Below are 13,580 nucleotides of genomic sequence, written 5' to 3' on the forward strand. Positions count from 1 at the left end.
AGTACTCTGCGCTTGCGTCAAACACTAGGAAGTGCAATGATGCTTGAAATCATGATTGTGTCTAGAGACTGCGATGAAAAGATGTCTGTTTTCACCAAAAATCTATTGGATCGCTTTATAAGACAGATTAAAACACTGGAGTCACATGGATTACTTTTATGCTGCCTTTGTGTGCTTTTTGGAGCTTCAAAGTTTTGGTCACCATTCACTTGAATTTTATGGACCTGCAGAGCTGGGATATTCTTCTAAAAATATTCATTTGTTTTCTGCAGAAGAAAGTAAGTCATACACATCTAGGATGGCATGAGTGCGAGTAAATGTTGAGAGAATTCTCATTTTTGGGTGAACTATTCCTTTGACTATAAAAAGCATCAAATACAGTATTTTGGTCTACTTATTTAATTAATTTTTTCAGCGGTTGAGCATTTTAACCAATTGCAGACACATCCGTTGCTTTCTTTATATGTATAATTTATTACAAATGTGAATAATTTTGTTATTCATGCTGTAAAGAGGGTAAATGTGAAGTCTTGATTAACTAATGTTTAAAACAGAAATAAAATAAACAGTTCTCAGCTTATTTTCAATGTTTAGCCTACATAAAAAAACATGGCATGAAGATGCCCAAATGAGTATTTTAATGTACATTTAATGTAAATTATATTAATCAAAATACATTGCAATTACAATATCATGGGTAATAATCAACAATTATTATTGTTGTCATAATCTTTCAGCCCTAACCATATTTTGTCCCGCAACTTTAGGAATAAAACATATTTAATCTTCCTCAATGGAACCTTCAATGTGCATCACAATATTATGCAATGAAAAAAGACCTTTGTTAACATTTTCTCTTTGCATGCAAAATGTTCCCCCTGTAGTGGTACTTGGCACATTGGTTGATTGGATGGGAAGAGAAGCCCAAAGTCTTAGTTACTGATTCAACACAACATATAGTACATTTTTGTGACAAATAAAGGCTTTGAATTCTTACCATCTGCTGAGACCCAATCAAGCAACTGTTCGCTAGTCAAGTGCAAGAAATTTTGTGGTGCTTTCTAAGGCAAGCGTCACTAGTACTGTTGCTCATACTTAGGGTTAGAGATATGAACAAACAAACTTAACCCAAAGAAATACATAGCTATGGACAATCATGCAGATTGTTGAGGAGAGGTATGCTATTACTTTTCTAAACAATAAGACTTAAACTTTGCACCTGGCAGATGATTTTAGCAAATCAAGTAAAGCAGTTGAAAAACACCCATCCCGGTTTGAAAACACCCAATGATTGGGAAACCCTCATTTTTATTATGCAGATACATGTGTTTTTTTTTCATCTAGTTTCACTTAATACATCTTTTAAACATGCAGAAACAGATGTAATATATCTCTTTAACAAAGTATGTGTGTTGGGTTAAAATTTCCAAACCACCTCTAATACTATCTGTATACACCCTCATGGTTGTCATAGCCAATATACTTTTGGACGTTAACCTTTCACATGTGTGTTCAGGACATCTGGGTGTCAACTTCCCAAGTGGCTTCTGATGCTATTCTTTAGACTACATTTAAACTAGGCTCAGCAAGAGAGTCATTTTTTTTTTTTTTTTTTTTTTTGTCACAAATTTTAATGACATTAATATTAATAAGTGTAATTACTGAATGCCGCAGGTTATACTTTTGGTTTTGGCATAAGAAAGGGAAATAACTGACATGCTTGATGCTGACTGTATTTTATAGTGGCCTACAGCCAGGGCCAAATGGAGTGCCAGTGGCTGCCTCTGGCATGGGCACTCTCCACATCTGGGCCCCATTCATCAAGGTATTTGCAGCAGTGTAATATCGTGAAAATAAATTTAATGAACAAAAACTCATAACTGCTTGACCATAATTGGAAAAAAAAATAGACAGGATGCAAAACAGTGATTCCCTATCTGTCACTCACTCGAAGTTGTGTCAATGTAATGACACTAGGGGTCACTCTTGGGAGCACGAAACACCTCTGGTCTTTGATAAAAGGCCAATGAAAATTGGCGAGTGTTATTTGCATACCACTCCCCCGGACATACGGGTATAAAAGGAGCTGGTATTCAACCACTCATTCAGATTTTCTTTTCGGAGCCGAACGGTCGATGCTCACTGAGCTGAATTCCCATAGCTGTTCATTCACCTCTGCTGGATCTGACGGCGCATTTCAGCAGCTTCTCCCCCCTCTGCACTGGTGCACTGCAGAGAATGCCCCTGGGCGCTTCGGCAGAAATAAAAGAAATAAAAGTCGGGCTAGAGTGGAACCCTCCGCTCTCCCCTGAACCCTCTCGGCTCGATGATTGGTTCCTGGGCTCGCGGCGCCGCTTACAGCCACGCCCCACCCCAGTTCCTTTCTTCCCGGAAGTGCAAGAGGAGCTGACAAGGTCGTGGGAGGCACCTTTTACTGCCCGGTCCCGATCTTTCAGCTCTCCTGCCCTCACTACCCTCGATGGTGGGGCGGCCAAGGGCTATTCGGCAATCCCCCCGGTGGATAAGGTGCTCGCGGTGCACCTATGCCCGCAGAGTGCCGCCACCTGGAGCAGGCACCCAAAGCTCCCGTCCAAGGCCTGTAGGTTATGTCGTCCCTGATGGCCAAAGCCTACGGTGCCGCTGGACAAGCCGCCTCCGCCTTGCACGCCATGGCTCTCCTGCAAGTCCACCAAGCCTAACTGGAAAGCTAAAGGAACTGCACGAGGGTAGTTCCGCCCCGGGATTGATGCAGGAGCTGCGGTCTGCGACCAACCTCACTCTCCGGGCAACGAAGGTCACGGCGCGGGCGATGTCCACCTTGGTGGTCCAGGAGCACCACCTTTGGCTCAACCTGGTCGAGATGGGAGAGGCCGACAAGGCACGGTTCCTTGCTGCCCCCATTTACCAGGTTGGCCTGTTCGGCAACACCATCGAGGACTTTGTCCAGCAGTTCTCAGAAGTGAAGCAGCAGACGGAGGCTATCCGGCACATCCTGCCCCGGTGCGGCTCAAGGTCGCGCACCCCGTCTGCTCGTCGCCAAGGGCATCCCCCTGCGGTGACTGCACCAGCTCCACCGCAGCCTGCCCCTGCAGCCCGGCCCCAGCGTGGAGCCCACCGCAGGAAGCAGACGCCACCCGTCTCACGGTCAGCCGCCAAGAACCCACGAAAGGCTTCGAAGTGCCCCTGAGACGGGCAACCCAGGGATGAAGAAACCCACTGCTCTGGAGCTGGTAAGCAGACCACTCCATCCCCCGGTGGAGGGCCGGGAGGAGAATCTTTTGTTACCTTTGCATTTAATTCAGTTCAACAAGAGTGGTTTCCTTGTTCCCTGGGTCACATACCCGGTGAGCACGGCCGTCATCACGACCACCATCCACCATTCCATTTTTGCAGATCCGGCACTCCAGCGGCGGTCTCCCCGCTCCTGCGTGCCCAGCTGTGGCACAAGTCCGCCACCGATGTGACAGGCTCCACGGGTCATGAGGACAGGCCGCTTCCTCCCCCATCACAGGCTGTTCCGGGGGTGGTCACAAGGAGCCAGGTAAGTGCTTCGATGTCCCTGAACTCAGCAAGGCCACGACACGGCGTGGCACCTCAGGCTCCGCCCCTCAGGTCGCAGAGGCAGCCCTTGCCCCACTAAGGGAAGTGCGCATTCGCATCCTCAACTATCTCGACGATTGGATAATCCTAGCACACTCTCGGGACCTGGTGCTCTCACACCTCAGCCAACTAGGGCTTCGGGTCAGCTGGGAAAAGAGCAAGCTCCTCCCGGTTCAGAGCATCTCTATTCTTGGCTTGGAGTTGGACTCAGTCTCGTTGACGGCGCACCTCACGAACGAGCGCACACAGTCGGTGCTGACCTGTTTGAAGGCTTTCAGACAGAAGAAGAAGAACTGTTTCAGAGGCTCCTGGGGCATATGGCATCCTCAGCGGTGGCCATTCCGCTTGGGTTGATGCATATGAGACCGCTTCAGCACTGGCTTCAGACTCGAGTCCCGAGATGGGCATGGCACCGCGGGACACATCGCGTGGCCATCATGCCGATCTGTCACCGCCTCTTCAACCCTTGGACCGACCTCACGTTTCTACAGGCAGGCGTTCCCCTAGAACAGGTCTCCAGGTGCATCGTGGTTATGACAGATGCCTCCAAAACAGGCTGGGGCACTGTATGCAACGGGCACACAGCGCCGGCTCATACGTTGGCACATCAACTGCCTCGAGTTGCTGGCAATTCTGCTTGCCCTGCGGAAGTTTCGGCCGCTGATCCAGGGCAAGCATGTGTTAGTTCTGACAGACAACACGGCAACGGTAGCATATGTCAACCATCAAGGCGGTCTGCGCTCCCGTTGTATGTCACAACTCATCCGGCGTCTCCTCCTCTGGAGTCAGCAGCACCTCAAGTCGCTGCGAGCCACTCACATCCCGGGCGACCTCAACACTGCAGCGGATGCGCTGTCACGGCAGGTTACCCTCAGGGGAGAGTGGAGACTCCACCCTCAGGTGGTCCAGCTGATTTGGAGTCGATTCGGGCAGGCACAGGTAGACCTGTTCGCCTCCCGAGAATCATCCCACTGCCCGCTCTGATACGCCCTGACCGAGGCACCTCTCAGTATAGATGCGCTGGCACACAGCTGGCCCTCTTGTCTACGCAAATATGCATAGTCAACTTGTGAGTGAGCCAACTTGCACAGACCCTGTGCAAGGTCAAGGAGGATGAGGAGCAGGTCGTCCTGATAGCACCCTACTGGCCCACCCAGACATGGTTCTCGGACCTTACACTCCTCGTGACAGCCCCCCCCCCCCCCCAGCTAATTCCCCTGAGGAAGGACCTTCTTTCTCAAGGACGGGGCACCATCTGGCACCCGCGACCAGACCTCTGGAATCTCCATGTCTGGCCCCTGGATGGGATGCGGAAGACTTAAGGGGCCTACCACCCGCAGTGGTAGACATGATCACTCAGGCTAGGGCCCCCCCTACAAGGTGCATGTATGCATAACCTCCGTTCCCTGATGGAGGGAACGAGATGTTGTGTCCCTCCTGCCACAATGCTGAACTACCTGCTGAAATGGCCGGGACCTTGTCTCAGCTCCTCAGCACAAAACCTGAATGAGTGGTTGCATACCAGCTCCTTTTATACCTGTATGTCCGGGGGAGCGGTATGCAAATACCACTTGCCAATTTTCATTGGCTTTTTATCAAAGACCAGAGGTGTTTCGGGCTCCCAAGAGTGACCCCTAGTGTCACTACATCGACACAACGTCTCGTTCCCTCCATCAGGGAATGGAGGTTATGCAAGTAACCAGGACGTTTTTAGGAGACCGGATCAACTGGTTTTAAAGTATTAAGGATTAGTTTAAAACCACAACTTTGGATAGAACTCAACACACTTAAATTTTCAGCCTTTGGGAAAGTAAGAACTTATTTTTCAGTTGAAGGTTGTAGGGGATGCTGAAGTGTTAGATGATCCACTTATGTTCATTTTATGTTCATAGTTTACAGCAGTAATGAATGATTATATTTTCTGAACTTAAATTGAGAAATAGAAATTTGATTTCCGCAGTGGTACACACTGAATGATTTGTATGCATCATGTGAATCATGGATATAAAGTGGCTTCAAAAATGTCTGGACACTGGTAACACTTTACAATAAGGTTCCATGTGTTAACATTAGTTAATGCATCATGTATTATGAACTAACAATGAACAATATATTTTTACAGCATGTATTAATCAATGTTAATTTTGGCTAATAAAAATACAATTGTTTATTGTTAGTTCATTGCATGTTAACTAATGTTAACAAATATATATATATTTTTTATCTTAAAAATGTATTACTATCTGTTAAAATTAATATTAACCAAGATTAATAAATGATGTAATGATATTCATAATGTAAGTCCATGTTAACTAATGTTGTTAACTAATGTTAACAAATGAAACCTTATTGTAAAGTGTTACCTTGACACTTAAGCCACACATAATAATGTATAATTTTCATTTGATAACAAAATATCAAACCAAATAGCATTTATTTTAAATAAAGTTAACACAAGTACATATTTAAAGAAAGACATTTCACAAAAAGAAGTTGATAAGGTTTAAAGTGACTATATATACATACATATATATATATATATATATATATATATTGACACTCTCTGGTTGTCAGATTTAGAACAACATGCCTAACATGTCCATAGTTAATGTGATAAACAACACTTGTGGTTACTATGCTAGGACACCTGTTTGAACTTGAGGGTAACTGACTACTTACATCCACTTAAAAGGGTCATGAAATGGAGAATCAAATGTTCCTTGATATTTAGACATATAAGAGGTAACTGTACTATAAAACCATACTATACATTTCAGAACAAAAAACTTCCTCCCCAGTATAAAAAGAGCATTTATCGTGGCCACACTGCTGAAAGGTCTCTTTTTGAAATCTGTCTGTTTGTGACGTCATGACACATTTCTCATTTGTATTTACACATCCCACAACATGGGTCATCGCACCTGTGGTCCCACCCACTGACACGCAGTTCAAGTCAAGAGAGCAGGCCTTCCATGGCTAACTATTCCTAACATAACACCTAAGGGGACCCATCTGGACTATTTTCCATTATTTTGTATACAAACATGAACTACACAGACTCGTTGACAGCTGCCATGTATCTCGCCGCTTTTAAAAGATGTAGTATCAACTTGATTGTTGGTGTATGTAAACATAGTACGTCTTTGATGATGGACGATGGATATTTCGGTGTGTTTCCGGCGATGTGCACCTCAGTGCGCCTACAGTAAATGTGTGCGTCATTTCACCGTTTTTATTTTTTATTTTTCTCCCCTTTTTCTCCCCAATTTGGAATGCCCAATTCCCAATGCACTCTAAGTCCTCATGGTGGCATAGTGACTCACCTCACTCTGGGTGGCGGAGGATGAATCTCAGTTGCCTCTGCGCCTGAGATCGTCTATCCGCACATCTTATCATGTGGCTTGTTGAGTGCGTTATCAACGCACAACTCACCACGCGCCCCACCGAGAGTGAACCACATTATAGCGACCACGAGGAGGTTACCCCATGTGACTCTACCCTCCCTAGCAACTGGGCAAATTTGGTTGCTTAGGAGACCTGGCTGGAGTCACTTAGCACACCCTGGATTCAAACTCATGACTCCAGGGGTGGTAGTCAGCGTCTTTACTTGCTGAGCTACCCAGGCCCCATTCACTGTTCTTTAGACTATGAAGTGTTCATTTTTTTATGTCTCATTTCAGCATGGATTGCTTGTGAAACAGTTATAATACGATTCAAGCTTTGCAAAGGAACTGTTACTGAAGGAGGGGGCAGTTAAAAACACTTCAAAAACTTGAGTAAATTTCATTCAAGAATATTTCAAATGTTATGACTGTTTGATAGTTTAGGGTGCTGAGTGTTAACAGTTGTGCTTGAGATGAACAGTTTAATATATTCAGATGCAATGTGCTGGATGTGCATTATGTATACATTATAATTTGAGGGGCTACATGATGTTAGCCAATCATAACAGTGGACACATTGCTTATATTATGTTGAAATTTTAAGGAGGCGCTTAGGCCAAAACCGAGCGTTTCAGACAGCGGGCTAAAAGCAGGGTGATATGATAATATATTACTAAATAGTGATGGTTTTGGTGCAAAAAAATTTTTTTATAACATTATCATTGAACCTCAGGGAAGATAATACAATTATAAAAAGCGCACTACATGGACCCTTTAAAATAACATCCTTGCAAAATAAACAAACAAACAAATAAATAAATATATAAATAAGGCTCGGAAAAGTTATTTTTCTGTTTGTTCGATCAACAGCAGAAGGGTGGTGTGTTCAGAAAGCTGTTTTGAAAGCCATATTAATTTTTGCATTCCGTTTGGTGGCGCTAGTGGCACATACTTTTTAGAGCCACTGTACAGCACAAAGTCACTGATTTTTGAGGTATACACACAGTATATCTAACCATTGCCAATACAATATCTACGCTATCCATAAACTGCTACTGCCCTTGGCAGAGCACAAATGTAACAACAAATCCAAACAATCATAGCTGTCTTTATCAGTTATTATTGTAACCACAGTACCAGGAATACTGAATTTACAGAAAGAGCAATTACAGGGCCTGCACATCTGTATGAAATCATATTTTAACATGCTTTGGCTTCTCAGTCCTGTTATTCTTAAAAGTTCAAATGGTGCCATCTAGAATATCTTTGTAATCATTTCAAGTTAAATTAAATTCTCTCCTGTCAAAGTCTTTTAACTAATTGGGAAATGCCTCATATGCAATTCTGGAGTTGGTGGCACATGTGGCATATCTAACAAAGCATGAGAAAGCAAGACTGGACATTCTGTCTAAATGAACAGCCAACTGCTGCTGCTGACATATTGTTGTTAACAGTCTTGAAGCTGATGTATGTACACACGTGTTGTAACTTTCTGACTGTATTTGTTCAGAAAGTTAAAGGTTATTCACAGAAACTAGAGGGGCTACATAGCCATCTTTATTTTGACAGCTTGACTTTAACAATGTTGGAATGCAGCCCATGGCTTCCAGACCACAGCAAGTGATTGAGTGATCCATTTATACACAAAGTGTACAGCAGAAGGATTGAGTTACACAAAGCTGGAGTTTCCATACAGTAGCAGCTTTACTATATTAGAGGCCTTTCAGCCTAGGTATATAAAAAATACAAACTATAGTTTTTGACCACAGCTGTGGTAAAAGTGCACCAAACTGTATCTGAATCAAATCACAATCCATCTATTGCACATTGTACCCACTAAAATGTCAGCGTTGTGTCAAGATAAACAGCTCCAGCACACAACTCTACTGCATCAATGATGGTAGATTAGGACAGAAAGAGGAAAGTTTATTTATTTAATTTTTCCATAGAAATGTTCAACTGCTTTAAGTCAACCCTGCTGAAAGGGGGGAAATTTTAACAGCTTAAACTAACCTAAGATGCTTTGCTGGTCTAAGTTGGTCTCCCACCCTGATGAGGTTGGTATTTTGGCTGGCTTTAGAGTGGTTTACGGCACTTTTCAGATGGCCAGGCTGGGAGGTCAGTTAGACCAGCTGAGGAGCAGCTTGCCCAGACTAGGAGACCAGCTTAAACTTCACAAGACTATCTTAAACCAGCTAAGACTAGTTTATATAGTTTTTTTCAGCAGGGAATGTAGAGGATTCAATTAGGAACTGTACTCATGTCATAATGTCATAAGCTGGACGTGAGGTCATGTCATCTACTATCACATCTTGATGTGTCTGAGCATAATTACTGGCCATTAGTCTCCAAAAAGTCATTATTTAAGTGAAAAACAGAAACAAGCAGCACAATGGCCATCCAAAATCAGAATGCTTTTTACCACAGAAACTTTCTCTTCATTATATCTAAATTAAGATCCACAGGGGAGCTCTGTGTGCTTCGTCAAATGGCAAAGGCATTACCAAAATCAAAGTCTAATCTCGCCTACTGCTTCCATAAAAAAAAAAAAAAAAAAAAAAAAAAAATATATATATATATATATATATATATATATATATATATATATATATATATATAAAACACTCCAGCAGAGACAAGTATAACAATTATGTACTGCAATTTAAATAAACAATACTTTATTCATACGCTCAAGTAAACAAATATCATCTACTTCCCTGGGAGCACTAGTTTCTCTCCTGGGGCTCTTTCTGAATTAGCCTTTTTATCATTCAGTAGCCAAATGTGAAAATTGTGCATAAACGCTGCCTGAACCATGCTCCTGTAGAAGCAATAAAATGGATGCAAATGACCCTTACAATAAACACTCGCAACAAGTTGTTTACAACACAGGGTAATTAATATCATCACAGGACTTCTCTCTATACTCAAAGGGACTTTCATTAATGTCTCCGCCACCTTGCTTATAATTACAACACACAATGATGTTTCAATCGATAACAGTGCCCAGAGAGCACAGGCATTTTAATGTAGTGTCACTCTATAATGAATCTGAACAAGCTGAGTTGATAAAGTTACTTGCAACAAGGTAAGACAATCAACACTTTACAGAAGTGCTGACTCAAACCTGCAAAGTGCAAAGCCGACTCTTGTGGCATACACAGTGACTTTGCCATTAACACATCTTGATGAAAAATGTATGTGCTTTTTTCTCAAAATTCCTGCTTTGCTGACATTGCGAAACAAATCTCTAGCGTTATATTTACAGCTGTTGGGACTGTTCCTGTCTTAAATGGTGGATTTAATGGAGGTTTAGACCAGTGTTTCCCAACCTTTTTTCTGCCACGACACACTTTTTATGACTAAAAAATTATATGGCACACCACTATCTAATTTTGAGTTTCAATAATGTTCTTTCATCATTGTAAAGCGCATTTCACATGAGATGAGACGAGGCGTCAACGCTCCATTCAGTGCCAGCGTCAAGAGCTGCATTGCCCTCCACATGACAAGAGTTGCATAAAGCGTCACAGAGGGGCCGATTTTACGAGTTTGCCACGTAAAAAAGTGGGAAGTGTGCACAATAAACATTGAAAACATGTATTTGGAAGCGAGAGAAAAAGCTTGCAGTTGCTTTGATAGCAGAAAGTAATAAATGGTCTTGTTTGTGTTTAGGTCTAAGTGTTTTCTTGGTGAATTTAAATTAGTTCAATAACTGGAGTCTCTGATATTCGTAAACGATAAGGTAATATTTAACTAAAAGAAATTATGAGACATTCAATGTCTCCACAAATTTGGACAGTTTTTAAATATTTATTGTTGCTTATTACTCTCAAAGGCACTGGTGAAGCAAAAACGTGTGTGTGAAAAACACTTTGGTGTAAAGTGGCGTCACTTCATAGACTTCAATGTATTCTGCAGCGCTGACGCGAGTCATGCGAAAGACCCTTAACGCGTATAAATATCAGTCACTTTTGCACATTAACCATTACTCTTCACAATCACAAGTTACCAATTATGGTTTCAAAATGGCGAATTTCTCCGAAAGGTGAGGAGTTTGGATCCCTGAAATATATATATTTTTTTCATGCATTTATTTATTTTGTGGAATTTGATCATTTTCCACGGCACACCTGACAGTGGTTGGGAAACACTGGTTTAGACTCTGCATACAGGACATTATCTGAAACAGGCTTTAAATATTAAAGCTGGAGTATGTCATTTCTGTGACACTAACATCACCAAACAGAGTTGCAAAAATAAACTTTGTTTTCAAAACAGCTTTCTGAATACGCCCCCATCTGCCACTGGTCAAACAAACAGATAGTCCCTCCCCAACTCAAGCCATAGGCTGAGTAAACTTGTTGGGTCTAAGCAGGTCACTCAAAACAAACAGAGCAATTTTCATAGTGCAGCAGAGATGGGATATGAGAAAGTATTTTAACACAGACAAAGTTACATATAGTACCTCAGCTTTAAATTGAATAGTATGTATGGTAAGCAGTATGAGAAAGTCAGAGAGGTTGTGATCTACCCATATCTTACATAGAGCAATATGCTAAAGATTTACTGTGTGTTCATAGATGTTAAAATTATTTCTATCAGACCCATAGCACAGCAGTAAGTGACAATATTTCCAACGCATTTCTTGCTCAGAGGTTGGTCTTTCACAGCTCTGCAGGGCATAGTGGAGTTCTCAGTTCTCAGGTCAATATCTTTTCAATCCAGTGGAATTTTGAATTTTGTATACTACATTTTGTTAACTTATTGCACAGTAAATGTTGTTTAGCTGTAAGGATTTTTCCCTGTGTGTCATATGTTAATGAAATATGTTAATTTGCATAAGCTAATGGAATATTGTTTCTAAATACAGGCTGAGAAAGAAAACAAACTCTCTGTTTTCATTTGTGTGCTTCAAAGTTAGTTTATTCCTTATAGTTTAGAAATATGTGTTAGTGGCCTGAAAGTAAAATTGTTCAGTAACTGGTTCCACAGCTATTTCTAGTTGAGATGCCCAAACAATTTATTCTCATTCAAAGAATATTTGACATGTGGAGTAAACACACTTTGTGAATCTTTGTGCCAGTGTTGTACTAAATAAAACATTTTAGTTGAATAAATTATAAAACTAGCTGAACCAACATACTATTTTAAATTGAAATCAACTTTGGGCCAAATCAAAAAAGAACAATTCAGTTAATACTTTGAAGAGAGAGATTGAGTGAACTTAAACAAAAAGAGCTGTGAGACTAGTTACTAAATAATAATTGGTTGAGTTCACTTAAAGGCTTAGTACACCCAAAAATGAAAATTCTCTCATCATTCTCATCATCATTGCCCACATGCCATACCAGATGTGCATGACTTTCTTTCTTCTGCTGGATCAATTCAGAAGACATTGATTAAACCACTGGAGTCATATGGATTACTTTTATGCTGACTTTATCACCTTTTTGGAGCTTCAAAGGCCTGATCACCATTCACTTCCATTGTATGGACCAACAGAATTGAGATATACTTCTAAAAATCTTTGTTTGTGTTCAGCAGAAGAAAGAAAGTCACACACATCTGGGATGGCATGCGGGTGAGTAAATAATGAAACAATTTTCATTTTTGGGTGAAATATTCCTTTACATTTTTATAGTGTATGTTGTAAGTAAATCAGCTTTGTCTCTGATGTTTTAACTTAGATCCTTAGCTGTAAAAATAGTCACAAATGAGGCATTTTTTCAAATACAGTAAGAGTATAGAGCTATAAAATTAATGTGGACTGCAATGCTCAGATCATTTAGTTTTTGGAAGAATCTGATGCAAATAGTTTCATATGGAAATCTCTGACTTTTGATTGCAGACTTTGGTATCTTGACAAATCTGAGCAGAGTTTGAGACTTAATTGTTGAAAATTTTTCTGAAACTCTAAAGGAGACATGTGAGATTCCAAGCTTTACTGTAAAGGTAAACTTTGAGAAGAAGTAGACTCAGTAGCAAATCTCCTTTTCCTTTCAATTTAATCTCAGTGCTATATAGAAACAAGTGAGATATTAAAGAGATCTTATTTTCAGGTTCCCGACATGCTTGTCAAGTTTTTATTTAGTGTCGGGATCCTGACACCTGTGTTTTAGTTTTTGTTTTGGGTCTTGTGTGTGTGTTTTTCTCGTCTATGTTCTCTGTCTCGTCTCTTGACCCCGCTCCCTCGCTTGCCTTGTTAATAGTTTATATTCCCCACATTCTCTCCTCGTTACAGCTGCAGGCAGAGCTCCAAAAACCTAAACTACCCTAACCTTTCCCTAACCCTAAACGTGAGTGGAAGTGATGCCCCCTGTTGCATCCATGTTAACAATGAGGACATTATAATATAGAGTCAATGAGAGGAACCCATTTTTACAGTCTAATGCTGACACATTCTAAAGTTGGGAAATCTTGTTTCTTTTTTTTTTTTTTTTTTTTGTGCCTGTGGGATTGATGGTAACTTCAACCTCACTTTCTCTCTTCCGCTTAGTTGCATCTGCCCAGTTCATGACAAGGGACATACTGAGGTCACAACAGTACAACATACATTACCACAAGATTCAGAGCCAGTTTATTACAGCTTTTCAT

General features: G+C 41.4%; 1 protein-coding gene across 1 annotated transcript in view; it reads right to left on the reverse strand.

The window, feature by feature from the left end:
- Nucleotides 1-13,580, reverse strand: part of LOC127455683 (collagen alpha-1(XXV) chain-like) — a 179,267-nt gene that overhangs the window by 78,211 nt on the left and 87,476 nt on the right. The gene's annotated exons all lie outside the window — the stretch shown is intronic.

This window comes from Myxocyprinus asiaticus, chromosome 2, assembly GCF_019703515.2.
Source record: "Myxocyprinus asiaticus isolate MX2 ecotype Aquarium Trade chromosome 2, UBuf_Myxa_2, whole genome shotgun sequence".
NCBI classification, from domain to species: domain Eukaryota; kingdom Metazoa; phylum Chordata; class Actinopteri; order Cypriniformes; family Catostomidae; genus Myxocyprinus; species Myxocyprinus asiaticus.